Genomic DNA, 13,372 nt, shown 5'->3' on the forward strand with positions numbered 1-13,372 from the left:
GGCCCACACTGGGTGCTACACAGCAGTCCTCATCATTTTTCCTATTTCTCATCAAGGAAAGTATCCCGTGGCTTGGAGACAGGAATGTTATTAAAATTTTCTAGCCAAATCCCTGGCCTAGCCCTGGCACCATTTGTGCTCTAGAATTGCAGCAAAAACAACATAGTTCCTTTTCGTGGTCTCTTGTGGCTTGGTCCAGGGTGGGGCTTCACATACTCATTGTGTGACCAGGAGTTAGGGAGAGTTCAGGGCATCTGTAGAATGAAGAGCCAGGAAAGAGGTCCTTGGAGCCCTGTAGGCTGAGCTGGTAAGCCCAGAGCCAAGAGATGACTGCAAGTGTGCGGGTCCTGAGGCAGCAGTGGGCTTTGTGGCCTCAGGGTACTGGAAGACAGGGGAGTGGGTGGAAAGGAGTGAGTGGAGAGCAAGGCCCCTGCTAAGGGTGGGTTAGAAGGGACAGCTCCGCTGGGTAAGCAACATGATGGGAGGTTGGATGATCAAGATGCTGAAGGAAAGCAGAGAAGTGTCGTGGCCGGATATACGGAGGTCACGCCATGGCTTCACGGAGAACAAGTATGACAAGAAGAAGAGTGGAGAGGAAGCTGATGTGGAGGTCCTGAGAGGAGATGGTGCTGGAGTCAGTGGAGAGTAAGAAAAAGAAAGGGATGGGTTGGGAGCTCGTCCTCCTGTGGAGTGGCCTCCCGTGGAGTGGCCCTGTAATCTGATCCTCAGTTTCCCTTCTTTTCAACAAGTGTGCATACTTTTAAAGGTCCTCTTAGCTCTGAGTGGCCCAGAGGTTCTGTGGACTTCGGCTTTTCCATGATCTGTGTCTGTTTGCTTTTTCTGTCAAGTATGAAAAACTCTCAATGGAAAGAATTTATAAATAAATCTTGTTTTATGGTGCAAGGAGACATTTTCCAACTTTGTGAAGTTCTGTTAATACTTTAAGTGTGTGACTATCTTGTGTCCCAGCTTCTTGGTGGGAGGTGGAGGTTGAGGGTGTTACATTATTAATAAAATATGAATATATTAAGGCATTTGTTTGAATGTGACTTATGTGGGAAATATGAGCTGTTATGGAGTTTTTTGGCAAGAGGGTAGAAATGCATGTTTGCCCCAAACCTCTAAAAGCCCTTGATCAAGCTGAGGTCTTTGTTCCCAACAAAGCTCTTGACCTCTAGTGGTTTCGGTTCTGTTTACTCTTGGCAAACGTTTTGGGTTCAAAGGAAGAAGCTTCAAAAGCTGCACTGGGAAAGTCTATAAAATCTTAACGCATCTTTGACATCAAATAGCTCTTTCAAAGCAGTGATTTGATGAAGTAAATAGGAATGCGGCACAAACCATATGGAAAGCATTTTCCATAACTGCTCCACACTTGAATAACAGAGGAGAAGAGTTCTTGGCAAAAGGAGTTTGGGTTTTTTTTCCTTTTCTTTTTTGAGTTTGGGGTTTTAATGACCCTTAAATATTTGGCTCAGTAGCCAGATGTATTTTACCAGGCTAAAAACCCAAAGGATAGGCCCTGCCTTTCTCTTTGGCAAAACATAAGCTAACACGATGTTGCTGTTTGTGAAAAGATGTTTGTGCTTCACTGCAGAAAGCTTAATTCACCATGATTTCCTTAATTATCTGTCCCTCCCCCAAACTGGCAGAATTCCCAGCATGCCTCAGAGCATCGTTTCTGATCTGAGACACTAAGCTGTTTACGAGCATGCCATGGAAACCTCTTTAATTATTTGAAATTAGGATCAAAGGGTGGAAGAGGCACCGGAGTGTGTCTTGCTGCAGCCATGGGGGTGGTCAGGGGTCCTGGACCTCTCCGCATGAGCTGAGCACCTCTGTCCTACCCACTGGGCTCTGTGAGGAAAACAACCTGGGTCTGTGGAGTTGAGACGGGTTGGAGCCTTGCCCGAGCTGCTAAGGTCTTGGTTCCGATTCTGAACACGCCAGTTATACAAAAAACAGTCATCTTCAAAGTCCATGCCCAGTTGCTTCTGGCGTTTTCCTGTTACTTAAGACCTTTGTGGAGGGTGAACAGATTGTTTTTCAACTCTGGCCAGCCTCAGAGCTAGTTTCTCTGGTGCTTCTACAAAATGGGTGGCTTGTTGGCCCCCAGTAGCCTTCCTTGATAAGACATACACAGTGGCAGTTATGGACGATGGAGCCCAGCGTCCCCATTTCAAAGGTGAGGACACTGAAGACCAGATGGTAGAAGCGATTCGCCCGAGGATGGGAGTGGTTTGTCAGCGTTAGAACAAGTTCAGAATCTACATTAATTCATCAGCAGTTTGGATCCCAGTGACTGTTGTTTACAAAAGTAAATTGGGACTGTTTGTGACCAGAAAAGCTTGCAATGCAGAAGATGTTTAAAGCCCGTACTTCAGGAGGGGAAGGGTGGATGGGAAGAGAACAAACCACACACCAAGTTCTGGGTTGATACGTTAGGGTGCTTAATCTTTTGCTTTAAAAAAAAAAAAAAAGGAAAAGCTAAATATTATGTGAACAGGAAACAGGTTGGAGAAGCTAGGGGTGGAGGCAGGCAGCACAGCCAGGCTGCAGTAGTGCCTTGAAGCCTTTCTTTTTCCTGTGGCGGAATGCTGGCCTACTACCAGAGCGGCCTACACGGGGCAGCCTATGCACAACAGATACTTCTTTCTCTTGGATTCTGCTGAGGGCCACTTCTGGTTCACAGGCTTTTCCTTGTATCCTCAAATAGTGGAAGGAATGAGGGATATCTTTGGGACCTCTTTTGTGAGGTCACTAATTCTACTTGTGGGCCTTCTGCCCTCATGGGTTAATCACCTCCCTAAGACCCTGCCTCCAAATCCTGTTACATTGTGGGTTAGAATTTCAGTCTGAATCTGGGGGGCCACATAATTCAGACCATAGCAAGTAAATTTAGAGTCCTCTGGGCAGGCTGGGCTCTCTTCTCCGGGCCTGGTGGTTGGATCACTGCCCTCCCTACTTGTTATCCTGGAGGACGCCCTCATGCTTCTCTTACCTTGGCAAGATCCCTAAAGATGGATCCATTTTCCAACTTTGTCAATAGATGGGTAAGGTTGAAAAACCACGTTCTCCCTGGGCCTAGGGGAAAGTGCAGAAAAACCCAGATAAAAGCCACAGCAGGGGGTGGGACTCATGTTCTTCTTTGAAAACATCATGAGCCATTTGCTTAAAACAAAAGAAAGCAAAACACACACATCCTAGTCTGAGTCTAGCTTTTTCTTCCTTATGGTGCCTGAGCCAGAGGGGCTGATGACTGTACCTAGAGGGAAAGAAGGTACCTTGCTACCTCCTGCTGCTCCTTCCAAACCCTCCCAGCCTCTCTTCACTGCCCTGTTCTTCTACCTGGACAACTCTGGTTGGAATTTCCCCTTGGCTGATAGCTGACCTTCATCCCTACTTCCAGCAGCTACATTCCTGGATTTTGATAGATGTCATCGAAGACAGGACATCATTAAAGGGAAGAGGCTCTGGCCTGAGTGAGGGAGGGAGTCTGAGTGGCAGGGAGTCAGCTGAGTGGGTCGGGGCACCCAGGGCAGGTGCCCAGCCACCCCTGGGGCGATTCTGGTTTCCTTCTGAGCTGTTCCTTCCTGCCTGAGGTGTATCACTGCATGGAGAGTCCCAGAAGAATCAGTCAGCTCTGACTTGTGGTCATGCAAGGTTCTGAACATAGTTTCCAGATTTTTGTTCCCCAATCTTGAGGCTAAGACGTTCTAGGTTCCCCCTGTAAGTCCAAAGCTCAGAGCAGGGACAGCAGGCCCTGTTCCTGGGGCGCTGTCTGCATTGGCCCTATTTCTGGACATGTTCTTGGCCAGCTCCAGCCCTGCAGCCCCTGGGCAGAGTGGGCACGGATGTGGCCTTGAGAACGAGTGAGCTGGATGGAAACTGAATGGCTTTGCCATAGTTCAGGCATGTTAATTAAACATAGGGATTATAGACCCTGATCTTCACTGAAAGTAGATTTATCATACCTCATTACCAGATTTTATACACTCCACTTGGGCGAGACTGATGTTCTGTATTAAAAAGAATGCAGGCTTTTATGGTTTAAAACCTTGTGCGATTGAGAGAGAAGCATTCGGAAATGACAGCAGTGAGACCCACAGTGGCTCTTGCAGGTCCCCAGTGAGATGCTAAGGCCAGACAAAGTCCAAGAAGCAAATCTTCTCCAGGCATGTCTCAGACACATGCGTCCAACTTGAGTTCAGTCTGAATCAGGATAGATTCTGCTCCTCTTGGGCCTGCGGACTCAATTTTCCACTTCTCAAATTTGTCCTTCTGGTTTTCACAGGATCGATGTCCGAGACTGTGATGGTTTGTGTCTAGATAACCTCACAAAGACTCATGCAGTTTTAGATGGGGCTTTTCTGGAGATAGCTGAATCTAGAGTATATGACTGATTCATGGTACAATGCTAGGATTAAGGGTGCTGGCATTAAGAGTGGGTGATTGCTGGGTCAGTTCACTGATTAGATTGGCACCATCCTAATTGTGGTAGACTGGATATAATATAAGAGGCAGAAGGAGGCTTTCTCTCTTTCTCTCCCTGCCTGTCTCTCTCCCTGCCTCTCTCTCTCTTTCTCTCTGCCTCTTTATCTCTCTCTGTCTCTCTCCCTTTTCCTCTCTCCTTCTCTCCTGCCCTCCCTCCCTCCCTCTCTCCCCTCCCATTGCTTTTGGTATCTTCTGCTACCTTGAACAGCTGCCCCTCTTCCATGCCACCCTGCCATGGAGCCAGCCAATTGTGGACCTAAACCTCTACACAGAGCTAAATAAACCTTTAACTTTGGACTTTCGGTATTTGGTCTTGGCAACAAGAAAAGTAACTAAGACAGAGACCTTCCCCACCTTCAGGATGAACTGCTGCACTCCGACATGGCTGTGGTGTGTACATATGTGTGTGTGTGTGTGTGTGTGCATACTGGCGCAGTCATGGGGCTCAGGCATCTGCAGTACAGTGCCCTGGTATTTGGGAAGCAGAAGAGGCAGGAAGACCTGTCTGCTCTTGTTCACTGAAGCAGGCCAGGGAACCTAGGAGGAATTATCTGACTTCTCCCATAAAGAAAAAGTCACACAGAAGAGGTGCCCACCTACCCCAGAGGAAAAGGAGATCCTTTTGGGTGGACACAGCATGCAGAGCAGGACCTGAGCTCAGCTCACCAGCCTCCCTGGCTCATGCCCATCGTCCCAGACCCTTCGTTCTGTCACGTTCTTTCCCACTGTCCTCTTCAGACTTCGCCTGTGACATGGTGTTTCCTGTCTCTTTAGGTCTTCATCTCTAAGTCTCCTGTGCCATTTAAAGTGTGTGGCAAGCAATTTTGCATGCTTTTCTCTGGTTGATCTGCTTCACTGTCATTAAGAGGGCCTCAGCCATGATCCTAGTGCTGGGTGGGAAGATTCCTGTTCACACCTAAAGTATGTGTGTATGAAGGGTGTGTGCGCTAAGTGTATGTATGTATAGAAGTAGGTAGTGTCTGTGTGTGTGTGTGTGTGTGTGTGTGTGTGTGTGTGTGCATGTGTATACGTACATAGGTGGGTTTGTTTTCAGACATTTCTAGATAGATGTATGTATGGAGTGTGTCTATAGATAAGTAGGAAGGCTGTGTGTCTATACATGGGTAGGCAGGTTTGCATATGAGTTTTTGTAAATATGTAGATGCTTGTGTATGCATGTAGATAGGTGTCTTTGTATGTATGCATACATGTAAGTATGTATTACAGATTGAGAGATGATAGATAAGTGTAGGTGGATAAGTGTATGTATGTGTGCAAGTTAAACATTATTATCACCAAAGTGATATTTTAAAAATCAAGTAGTTCTAGGATCATAGTGGCAAACAGGAGACCCCTGACCAATCTTCCTCACCCCTGATTCCTGTTTTCTGGAGGCAATGCCTTTCGACTCTTACCTATTTCTTTTTCAAATTCACCTTTAGATCTCTAATACTCACAGGCTTTCTCTCTGACAGTCTTGCTGTGAGGCACCATGCAGTATCTTCCCTTTATGGCAGAGTGGGGTTCGCAGTCTCCCCCTCCACCCCACATGCATGTCCTCACTCCCTCCTCCCAAAATATGTCTGTCACTCCTTTTGTGAAATAGCCATTTAAGGGTGCTGTTATGGACATGTAAATAGTATTCACAGTTAAGACATGTAGTATCTCATGGTTCCATTCTCCTAGTTATTTGTCTAAAGCCAAGATAATTGCTCATGCTCAGTTGCCAGGTTTCTACATGGCTGTTCCAGGTGCATCCCCAGTCTTTGGTGCCTGTTGGTGAAGTCACACCCACTGGCTCATCTCCTGTTTCTCGGTACTTGTGCCCTCTTGCTCCGGCTGCAGGGTTTGGGCTCCAGACTTGCAAGCCTGGGAGCTCCCTTCCTTTCATCCTTGGGGAAGTTCCTATCCAAGGCTGGGAACCTTTATTTCTTGGATCCTACTATGTTCCTCTTTACTGGTTCATTCCTTATTAGACTGATGGCTTTCTCTAAAAATGCATGAATGATGAGTTTTATTGCAGACTGTGAAGGTCTGAGAAATATCTGTTTTCCTACCTGAAATCTGAACTGGTGATTAGCTGGTATAGAATTCTCAACTGCAAATGGGTGTTAGTTTGTCTCCAAAATTTGAATTTTCTTCTGGGTTTCAACACCCTGTAGAGGACAACTTGCTGATATTTTGTGTATGACCTGCTTCTCTGTCCAGTTTTCAGTACTTTTTATTTATGTCCTCAGTAATGTAATGTTTCACAGTAATGTGGCATTGTATTGATCTTTCTCCTGTCACTGAGCTGAGCTTTCGATGAACTCTTTCAGTAGGGAAATACAGGTAACTTGGGGGATTTTTATTTCTTCAATAGTTTTCTCGTTTCTGTTTTGCTCTATTTTTACTTCCTAGAGCATCTAGCATTCAAATACTATTTACTTGTAGAGACCCTCTAATGTTTCTTTCTATTCCATTTTCAGTTCTTTTGTTCAAATATATATTTACAGAGTCTGCCCAAAATGTATACACACTTCAGGAAAATAAAATCTTGTGTAAGTATTTAAATACTAAATTTAGGACCAGCCAGATAGCTCAACAGGTTAAAGTGTCTGCTTAGGCAGAAGCGGGGGAGGTTTGATCCCAGGGCCTGCCGCGTGCACCCCCAGGGCACGCTGAGACCATGGTTCAGACTGGGCATGGTGGCACGGGTCTGTAGTCTCAGTACTTAGGAGACTGAGAACAGGAGAATCACTACAAGTCTGATCTGTGTAGTGAGATCCTGCAGACCCTGTACTAAATACAATAAATCAATAAATATTAAATTTATTGAGGCATCATGAAATTAACACAGGTTATCTTTGATTTCTCCAGTTGGTGCTCCAAGTGATGACCACTAGCACTCAGACATTCATTAATACAGCGAACTCCTGCTTGGGTAACCTTGGTCATTGCGAATGCTGTGCATGTATCTTCAATTTCTCCTCTAAGGACCAGCAGTGTAGTGGGTTTTCTGCAGTATACTACATTCTTTATGGTCTCCCATATGAGAGTAACTCCATCTGTGAAAGCAAATACATAGTGTTTTTCTTTTCCTGAAGTGTCTATACATTTTCATTCTCTCTCTCTCTCTCTCTCTCTCTCTCTCTCTCTCTCTATATATATATATATATATATATATGAGTTTCTATTGTGTCTGTATAATCTTCATAATCTTTTCTTACCTCTCCAAGGATTTTGAAATCATTATTGTTTTTCTTCATGTATCTGCATCTTACTTTTTTTCTGATTTCCATTTGTTTTGCTTTGACAGATTTTCCTAACTGCTCAGTGGTGCTTGGTTGTGCATGCATGTATTTGGGAGACAATGTGAAGTTGACAACTGCAGATATGGCTGTGGCTGGACAGAGCTTGTCAGCTAGGGCCTCTGCTGTCCAGGGCTGGAGCCATGACCTGGTGGTGTCTTTACCCCACTCTTTCTGATCCCATGTGTCAGTATCTGCAAGTATTTCCCCTTGGACTGATCAGCTTGCCCAGGGAGGACTTCTCTGGTTTTCTGCATGGAGAGTCAAGCTATGTTGTGTGTGGGTCTACAGTCTTTCTGTTTAGAGGCCAACTTTTCCTTCTTCCTCTAGTTTTTAGTGCGATGTGTAACCACTGCCTTGGATTACCCAGCACTAAGAGTGCTGGTTTTTCTGGTTCTCTGTTCCCAGCTGGATGGAGAGGGGGACCTGGAACTTTAGCAAACCCTGCATATCATCCATTTCCAGAGATTTCTCCTCACCAGACTATGTAAAATTCTATGGTCACTTCAAATGTGCCCAGTGTGTCTCCTGTAACTCTTGGGGGCATCACTCGTCTCTTGAATCCTTTTCCACTTAGCTTTAGTCACAGCAGTGAACTCTGTCACTGGTCTTGGGCAGATGGGCAATCTGAGGATTTCCATTTGCTGCCACACGTCCTCCTTCTGCTTCTCCACCTTCATGGGGCTCACCTACCTTCAGCTGGCCTCCAGAGGGATCCCGCCTGGAGAAGAGTAGGTTTCCGTCTGAAATATTCCATCAACTTTCTCACAACTTCATTTGTCTGGTGTGTGAATGCAAAAAGAATCTTCTGTTGGAATGTCAGGTGTGGAGGGAGTTGAGAATGCCTGGCTGTTGGGACCCCTCCAACCTCTCCCATGTGCTCCTCCTGTCCCGAGCATTTTCATCCTTCCATTTGACATGTAATGAACACTGGTGTCTTAATGATAATTACTTCTTATTTCACAATATCTATGATGCGTTTTGGTTCTTATCTACATTTTCATTTTCTCACACCAGAGACACAGCAATGTGTCTTGCTTTGTCTCTGCTGAGTTTGTGATGTTCATTCACTGTAGAGTCCCTCATTAATTTTCACAGCTGCATGCTGTGTTATTGTGTGACGATATCATAATTTATTTTTGTATTAATGAATATTTGGATTATTCCAGTCTTTTTTAGAAAAAAAGTGTGCTTCATTACATTATTGCAAACATACCTGGTTATAAAATGTGCCACTTGCCTAAAAATTAAATTACTAGGCCATACGTAACACACAAAATAAACTAATGCCAAATTGTTTTCCAAAAGAATTAAATCAGTTTATATTCTTCCTGGTGGAATATACGATTTCCCATTAATGCACATATTCATCAGCACCATGTACTGTCAGATTCCTTAATTTAGTTTGTTATGCATATTCTCTCTATATAATGCATTCTATCTTATTTTCAATTAAAAATATCTTCATTACATACAGAGGCATGCTTTCAAAAAGTTTATTAGCTCTTCTAGTTTTCTTTCTTAAGACTGTCTATTCAACTCTTTTCCATAGTTTTTATTTGGATCATGTCTCTCATTGATTTGTTTGGAGTTAAATACATATTCTGGATTCTAATAATCTGATCTTATGTTGAGTGGCAAGCATCACTCCCAGTTTGAGCTATTTTCTTAACTGTCTCAATGAATAGAAATTCTTAATTTTAGTGTCATTGAATTTATTGATCTTCTCTTCTTGAATGGTTTATTTTTCCATGTGGATAATCAATTCAATTGTTTCGGCACCAGCTATTGATTAGTCCTACTGTTTTCCACTCACCTGAAAAATTAGCTCTGTCAAAAAATTGTATGTATGTATGTAATGAATCTATTTTTCAGCCCTCTGCTCCGCTCCGTTATTCAATTGTCTGTCTCTGCACAGACACCACATTGTCTACTGTGGTAATACAGCTCTCCAGTAACTCTTGATGATTGGTGGGGCAGGTTCTCACTGTTGGGGTCTGCGGTATTTTGACTGCTCTTGTTCCCGTGTGAGAATTTGAGAACTTTTTTTTTTTTTTTTTTTGTATTTTGGGGAAGGGTCTCCAGGGTGTTCAGGGTCCCACTACCAGATCAGACTCATAGTGATCCGCCTGATTACAGCCTCCCAAGAGCTGGGATTACAGGCAGGCACCACCACGCCCAGTCTTGATTGCTGTCTCAGCACGCCCTGGAGCTGGGGCAGACACACAAGCTCAGAGATTGGACCCCCAGCCCTTGCACCTGCTTGCAAGCATTTTAATCTGTTGAGCTATTTGGCCGGCACTTGAGAACTTTTGAAAAAGCTACACAGTTCTATTATGAAATGTCTCATATGAAATGGCTTCACATATCCAGGCAACAAAACATACTTCTTAAACTCAAACCAAAATTTAGGTGAAATCCATCCCAAGAGTAGTGCATGATCCAGGTTTTGCTATTATGTCACTACTTTGTCTACTAACATGCCCTTTAGTTCATTGTATTTCTTGTAAACACTTTTAAGTTTATCAAATTAAAGTTCATTTTGGGGAGGAAAAGAGGTAAACCCCTTCATCACCACAGAAGTGGTGGTATGCACATCTATCAGGAATCATCCCTAATATTCAGTTGTTAATTTTTTTGTGTTAGTAGCAGCCACTGACCATCATGACCTAGATTCATGAATTCACTAGCAATTAAAAATGTTGGGTATTCTACTTCTACGGTGTCTTCACAGTCATTATCCACAATTATTTCACAAATAGTAATTTCTCCTGATTAACTCTTTGGTCACCTTGAAGTATAATTTAACAAGGGAAAACAAGGCCGAGACTTGTTTCTGTTCCTTTATCTGCTGGTTTTTAAGATGATGATTAGCATACCAGGATCTTCAAAAGGCAAAATACTGGAATTTAGTTTTAATCCCATTATGAATCCAAGGGCCACTACTAGTAGTGTTGTGCTTTAACTCACTGTGTTCATCATCCTCTGGGGTTTCCAGATCGCCCCATTTGGAGCCAGTGGGAACTTCCTTCATGTAGCTCGAGCACTGTGCTTTATATGACCCAGTAATCTTTGTTAGCAGCATTGAAACTTGAAATTAAAACAGGTTCCCAACTCGTGTAGGACATTCCCTACCCTAGATTCAGAATGTACATATGCACGGTATGTCATGGGTTCTGAGACAGCCCAATCAAGCTTGCGATTATGTGACTTCATTTAATCTCATCAATCTTCTATAACATTTCTCCTCCATTACATTAATACCATTTTGAGTTCTCTTCCAAAGTACTTTTCCTCTGCAGTTTTGGAAAACTTTCAGATGACAATTGGCATCTAAGTATAATTTCAATTCATATTTGCCTTATTTTTTGAACTTGCCAAATATTATGTGTGTATATACCACACATATCCATATATATGCATTTATTTAGTTATTCATTTATTTGTAAATGAACTTGCAAAGCTCCACAATTTCCTCGTTGGGAATTTTTAATAGAAAAGCATAGACTATATATGCCATTTCTCCTCAAATTAATACATCTATATATTCCTATCCGTGAATTAGATCTATTTCTTCATGTATTCTTTTTTATTATAATTATCAGTACATATAATTGTGTAAAATTATAGTTTCCATTATGAAATGTCCACGCATCCATAGGACGTGTTTTGATCACATACATGTTTTCTATTATCCCCGCCGACTCCCTCCCTCTGCATGAATTTCAATAAATCTTCCCTATCTCCCCTACAAAGGTCTTAAGATAATTCTTTAGATTCCTCTAGTCCCATTAGTTGTTTTGTTCTTGTTATTAGTACTATCTGAAAATATTTCATTTGTATCTATCAGATGATAAAATAAATATAATTGATTTTTCTACATTGCTTTTATGTTGAATAATTTTTGTAGCCTCTTCTATCCTAACAATTGTAGATTTTTTGAAGTGAGGAGTTGTAATGATTTTCCTTTTCTATTCTGGTTCTTCTGCATTTGATTTCCTTTTTATTTTGTCGTCTGATGCTGAGCATCTTTAGAACAACATTGGAGCACACAGAATCTTAGTTTATTTGCATGCAACATTATCAGGTACCCCTCACTCAGATTAGACAAATATTAGAAGAAAAAGACTTTCCTTTTCTCTAGTTGTTCCACAGGCCCAGGCTCTGTTAAGTTTGCCTTTGGTGTCGTGAAGGCCTCTGCTGAAGTTTTCGGTGGACTTGCAGCTGCTAGTGCTCCCGTTGCTTTGTTTATCCCACCTGGATGGAGAGAGGGCAGTGAAATGTGGGTGTTGATGGCTTGTCATAGGAGCAGGGCTGGGGCCCCATGGAGTCAGGTAAGCCCTGAGATTTTTCAGCTGGGAAAAGTGAGTGGAGTGAGCCTGAGATGCAGGGAGTCTTGGCACCAGAAAGTCCTGAGGGTCAAATATGAGAAGCTATTTTACTCTTGGTGAAATAAAGCAGGCAGTAGAATGTAAGGCAAAATCTAAGTGCTGAGAAACCAGCGGACCCTCAACTCAGCAGGGAGCAGAAGGCATGCCTTGGCTCCTAGCTGTGTTGTCTGGACTCTATTTCACCAACCTGAAGTTCGGCCCATGTCTGTGTGTCAGCCTCCAGTTTAGCCCTCTGGGGCCAAAATATGAGTACACATAAGAGGCCCCTAGCTTTCCTCAGCCGCCGCCAAGGTGCTCGGTCCTTCCGAGGAAGCTAAGGCCGCGTTGGGGTGAGGCCCTCCCTTCTTCTGGCGACTAGCACCACGCCCAGCAGCCCGCGTCGTGGCCTCTGTCTCCGAGTTCGCCTGCATCTACTCCACCCTTATTCTGCACGACGACGAGGTGACCGAGGTGACCATGGCCGAGGATAAGATCAACACCCTCATTAAAGTGGCCGGTGTCAATGTGAACCTTTTTGGCCTGGCTTGCTTGCAAAGGCCCTGACCAATGTCAACATTGGGAGCCTCATCTGCAGTGTAGGGGCTGGAGGCCCTCCTCCCGAGGTGGGCGCTGCGCCTGCAGGTGGTCCTGCGCCCTCCACCGCTGCTGAGCCAGCTGAGGAGAAGAAGGTGGAAACAAAGAAAGAAGATTCGAAGGAATCTGAGGACGACATGGGCTTTGGTCTTTTCGACTAAACCTCATTTTGTAACATGTTCAATAAAAACTGAACAGCTAAAAAAAAGAAAGAAAAAAAGAAGCCCTTAGTTCATACCCTGGCATCAACAGGGGCTCAATAGACAGCAGTTCTTGGCAGATGCAACACTTCTATAGACAGACAATGCTGTACCTGCAAGGAACTACTGTTTATTGAGCCCCTATTGTATGCCAGGACATGATCTAGGGGCTCTGTGATCTGTCAGCTGTGGGGTCTTCTGCCAACCTAGTCATCACCCTGCATCTTTTGTCCTGGGGTTCACACTAGGAGTCCTTCACAGCACCCCTTCTGGGATGCAGCCTCTAGAGGCCGAGTGCTTCCCTGGTGCACAGCCTCTCAGCTTTGTACTCTGGTTTTGGCACCTGCCTGGTTCACATGTCTAGAGTCCCTTTCAGTTTGCAGGAGGATCTCAGGTTGTGGTCTTCAGGGGTTAGAAGATGTGTACA

General features: G+C 44.0%; 1 pseudogene; it reads left to right on the forward strand.

The window, feature by feature from the left end:
• The first annotated feature begins 475 nt into the window (after window positions 1-475).
• Window positions 476-12,906, forward strand: LOC101592103 (annotated as a pseudogene).
• Window positions 12,907-13,372: the final 466 nt, after the last annotated feature.

Source organism: Octodon degus, unplaced genomic scaffold, assembly GCF_000260255.1.
Source record: "Octodon degus isolate 3935 unplaced genomic scaffold, OctDeg1.0 scaffold00011, whole genome shotgun sequence".
In the NCBI taxonomy this organism is placed as follows: Eukaryota; Metazoa; Chordata; class Mammalia; order Rodentia; family Octodontidae; genus Octodon; species Octodon degus.